Source organism: Drosophila sechellia, chromosome 2L (genome assembly GCF_004382195.2).
Source record: "Drosophila sechellia strain sech25 chromosome 2L, ASM438219v1, whole genome shotgun sequence".
In the NCBI taxonomy this organism is placed as follows: Eukaryota; Metazoa; Arthropoda; class Insecta; order Diptera; family Drosophilidae; genus Drosophila; species Drosophila sechellia.
Genome location: NC_045949.1, coordinates 3,837,982 through 3,843,451, shown reverse-complemented (window position 1 = coordinate 3,843,451; position 5,470 = coordinate 3,837,982).

The following is a 5,470-nucleotide window of genomic DNA, read 5'->3' as shown; positions in this document are numbered from 1 at the left end:
TGCGAAAATTCAATTTCTAAAACTTCAATCAAATTACCCATATACACGTCTCGAACAGAAACCTAATTTGAATGCCAGCGAAGCGGGTGAAATGTAGTTAACTTTCAGTCGATTTAGTTTGGTTTCAATCTCCCTTCAATAACCCTTGTTCTAAGCTCCAAGGCCCCAAACCCTTACCATTAGTTCTTATTCCCCGGGTTCTTGTCGCTATTTGTGCTGTTCCTGCTGTTGCATCGCATTCTCATTGACAAGTTTAATTGATGGGCGTCAGCGTCAGCTTTTGGCTTCAGTTCCACGGAGTTCGGGGAAAAGGCCATGGCCAAGACACCACCCCGCCGCACACCTCTTTGCCCAGCACACTCTGACCCCCTCGTACAGTACACCCTCGATTACCGGAATGGCGACGCGACAAAACCGCAGAATCTAATTTGGCACAAACCACCAAAGCAATTAAAGTTGCAGCTCTGCAAACGGTGTCCGATGCGAATGTTCCCCAACTGTCTGTCTGTCTCTGTCTTTCCCTCGGCGCGCGTGTGTGTGTGTGTGTGTGCGCTTAGGTATTGGTGTGGGTGAGTCCCTGTGTCGGTGAGGTGTCACTGCTAAAGGAATCGCCATAGCAATCCAGAAAATATAACACTTTTGACAATTATGCGCTTTAAAAATGAAAACTTAACAGAATCGGTAAGCAAAGATTGTTTTAGAAATACTTTTAGAAATGTTTTTTTGAAACTTATTCTGATTTTTAACACCCACCACACTCATCGTTTTGAATATGGTTTTCACAGTTGAAATTAACTAGAGGCAAATAAAAATTATACCCATTTGTATCTACAAAACGTGCAAAATGTGTTGACGCTGCAACCAGAATTCATTTGGGGTACCTGTCTCTGGCATTTTTGGGGTAATATGTGGTTGTGGCGGCTGCTGGATTGGATGGCACGGCTATAATTTAATATAATTTTCATTTCGTCGCAGCACGCACATTTTTTCGGTCAAAAATAATTTTTAGAATGCCCCAAAAGTGGTATGTGCAAAATTGAGGTTGCATTGCTCATTTTTCGAGATACATACATGTTTCGAAGTAAATAATGAAGTGCTGAGGGTATCTGCTCCATTTGGCATTCCTGCATTTGGAGTTTCAGTGTACATTTTTGGCCTAGATTGTAGCAACTTATTCTTCAATGAATGGTTATATATTCATAAGTATTCATTTTGTTCTTTTAGTACTGAATATGCATTCTTCAAATTTCCTATCCATCCTGAATAGACCGCCTGTTCTGGTTAACAACCGACGTTTCCAACCGCTTTTGACCAATTTCGTGGAATTCCACGCTGTCATCTTTGGGGCAACAGCCGCTGGTGCACATCTGCCGTCCGTAGGCCGAGGCCCCAATCGTATCCCCCACTGGCCAATCCCAAAAATAGGTACACCGCAAAAAGTGTATAAGAACAAGATTCTTAAATACAAAGCAAAAAAATATTTAATCCTAAAAGAGAGTAAAATATCTTATTCACTTCAACAATCGATGTTTAAATCGAAAATCTTAAAGCGAGCATGAAGTTGACATGTTGTAGCAATCTAAAATGCCACCTATTTTTTTCGGTCTACCCTCATCATAGCAGCCGGGTCCCTATTGCTGGCGCTTTCTCATAGTCGCATTGCTTTTTATTGACCATAACTGACTTTGTCGTAGCATCTGGGTTAAGACTAGGCAAACGAGGGGCGTTTAGGTGCCCCTCCAGCGTGCTGCATGCTCCGGCCAGCTGATGGTTGTTGTTGCCATTGAATCTATTTGTGCTTGGATCAGACGTTGTTCATACGCCCTGTTGCGGCGACATTTTGCGCACAGCCAGAAAGCGCAGTTAGTGCAACATAGTTGTGTTCACTGCACCTGCGAATGGGTGACAGAGGCGTACGAAAGAGGGTTTTTCAAAAGAAGAACATATAGTACTGATCTAAACTTATTAGAAGTCTAGACTAGAAAATTCAGGCTTTCGAACATACAATCTATCTTGGGCTCCGAAATGCATTTTCTTCTTAAATATTTGTTCATTTAAGATGAGGCAATTTGTATATTTCCCTGTCGAAACCCTTTTAGCCACCGCCCCTGGATCTTTTGAATTTGTGGGCTGCTACGCCAGAAGCTTTACGTTGCCCTTTGGCATTAAACTTGTGCGTCAGTGGCACAAGTTGCCGTCAAGTTTAGCTTTGATGATTCTCCTACCTGCAACTCCAGTCTTTGTCGACTTTTTCCGGATCCTTCGGGGTGTATCTTTTGTTGTCGGCGTGTGCGAGTGTATCTGTGTGTCCCCGGCGTCTGGCAATTTGTCAAACAATGTGTCAAAATGCATTCCCAGGGTCTCCGCACAGCGAAGATGTCGTGTAAAATTAATTAAAATCCAAGCCAGTCCCAAAACCCCAGATCCAAGTTGCAACATTGCGAGCAGCGAACTTTGCGCGGCACATTTCCCATTCCCCAACATGCATTAGGTCCAATTAAATTGGGAAATCTTTCAGGAGCTAATTAAAAAGGCTGTTCCATAGTTGCGATTCTCCCTTCGTTAGTGGAGCAAATCGCATCTGAGTCGGCTAATGAGTTACGAAATGCATAAATCTAATCCGATTGCGAGAACGTGACCCCCACAAAGAGTGTCCAGTTGTCATTCTGTCCATTCGTCCATTTGTCCGTTTGTCCATCCGAAAGTGGGCTTCTTATCAGAACAATAAACGGCTTATCAGCTATGTGAAACATACAAAGGAATTGTATGGCACACAACAAAACCCTAGATACCAATTAAGATATTTTAAAGGTTTTATATTTGTCCTTCAAAACAAAAATATATATTTTTTGTTCAATTATCTCTTTCAAATAATAAACAAAAATTTGCATTATGTATAGTTTTAACTATAACATTTTTTCTAGTGCAGCTACTCGTGCATCATCAATCAATTCAAGTCGCACACATGCTCATGACACAAAAAAAAAAAAAAAAACAACAAAAATGTGCGAAAAGTCGCAAAAATTAACGTTCAAAAAAAAAAACTACTTAAATGCGCTAAACAAAGTTGACTTTGTTTATTATACCTATAGTTATTCGTATAACATTTTTTGTTTGGATACATTATTTAAAGATACAGTGAAATATCATTTAAAATGTTACATCATCGTTAGAGAAGTGGATACACTTAATCGTTAAATCCCCTCCTTTATCATTTATTTAAGTTGAAACATTTTATTGTCGCATTAATAGAATTATATTTTTATGTACGCAAAGTCCGTTTATTCGCACTGCCCAAAGGTTGAAAAGAGAAAACGAACCGAAAATGGGAGAGGTGGGCTCGATAAGCAGGGCTACACTGCAAGACATTTATGTATTTCAATCTAATTATACATTATTATTTTTAATAAGTTTATACAGTTGTACATGAAATAATGAGATTTCTATCTGTTATAAAGGCTTTGTCAATATTTTTTAATTTGTTATAAAATAATGACGTAGCCGTTTTTCTCCGTGTAGTCGATGCTCAAATTCCCCACAGTAGCCTGCCCGGAAGGTCTCATAAAATCACAATTGCAATTGCTCGGGGACCAGTCGCATTTGTGTTTGTGGAGCTCCACTGTTTTATATCCGTGTGCGATTTCAGTGTCCGTTGATTGTGCCAGACAATGACTCATGGCACGCTGATATCGTAACCCCAAAATGAAATCCCCAATTCCCTGCAATGCTAATGAGCCGATGGATTTGATTGGTCTACTTTAAAGACGATCTACATCGGTATTCCCCCAAAACTGATATAACCAGTGACTAATTGAAGGAGTGAATGACCCTCCCAAATTTATAAATACCAGAGAACTGCAAGGGTGGCACTTTTTTACCACTCGACTCACACCCTACAATTTTGTGTGCGGGTGCTACCCGCCACGCACATCGCGGGTACTTACAAACACACAGTATAAATCTGAACAGGCAGACAAGACACCCCGTTGTGCGCGCACCCGAATCAATACGGTGCTCTGCGTCGCGGGTGCCGATCACACACTGCCTAAAAAGGGATGAGTGACAAAAACACTTATGGGTTTACCGTTAAACACATGGGTGTTTCCAAAAATACTCGGGTGTTTCCAAAAATACTCGAGTGGTCTCGTAGGTAGTCGAGTCAAAGACAAGATGCGTAACTCCATACGTTTTACACTTCATACGTTTACACACTATTCTTTCGGCGTGGCTCTAGACTTTGTCATATACGTTGTATAATATGCCCTTCATCTTATTTTTATATATTATTTTAATTATATATATTATATTATATATTATTATATTATATATTATTAATATATATATATATATATATATAATTTAATTATTAAATAATAAATAATAAAATTAATTAATTCATAATAATAATAATAAATATTATTATTAATAATTTAAATATAGATTATAGTAAAAATAATAGTTATAGTAATAATGCTAATAGACGAATCTATGTACATAATGTCACAAAATTCATTTCAAAAATGACTTTATGTAAGAATATTTTTCATTAGAGTATTCAGCTAGCGACGTGTGAAAAATTACAAGGCAATAATAACGGGTGGCACACATTGAGTCTATCAAAGAGCAAAGACATGAGCACGAAAATTTTCTTGGGTATTCCCTTTTCCCCTTCATTTCTTATACCCGTCACGCTTCCACCCATACAAATTTTAGGCGTACAAAAAATGACCAGAGAACTGCAGCCCGCATACAAAAAATGACGTGCGGCCGATCGTTGACTGTGCGTCCACTCACCCAAACGGTTATTGCGCAGCAGGCCTCGGGTGGTTTTTTTACTCGTAACAATAACACCACGTTGGTAAAACACTCGAGTATTTTGTGTTGCCGCAAGTAGGGTGTCAAAAAACACGGGGTGCCTAGAGTACCGAGTGTTTATCGGGTGGACGTAGAGTGCCAGTGGCGGGCTGCAGATCTCTGATAAATACAATATCACAATGTGATGTAATGCATATTATTCAGTGTCTTTGGGTGCGGCTTTTATATATTTCTTTGCATAAAGAAACATTTCAATACCATGGTTTAGTTTTCATGATATAATAATATAATATTCCTAAATATTTTTTACCCATATTTGAGGCATCCAGCTCGATAATAAAATATTTTTGCTTAATATTTTGTAATACCTTTTTATTTAGGTCTTTTTTACTTATTAAGCTAACTTTCAGTAAATATATATTTAAGCAATATATCTAAATCCTCTGTATCCTCGCATAGGACAGGGTATTAAGAAGTCTGATAAGCTCAGCCATAGCCGCAAAGTGCTCAGTAACAAACGAAACCATAACACAGTCGCTCAGCTGTTATCAGGCCGAGTTCTCTATTTCTCTCCCCGAAAAACCGAAAACTCAATGGGTTCTCCGAGTTTTCTCTCTCGTTGAGACAGGCTCTCGTATTTCGCGGGGTCTTCAGT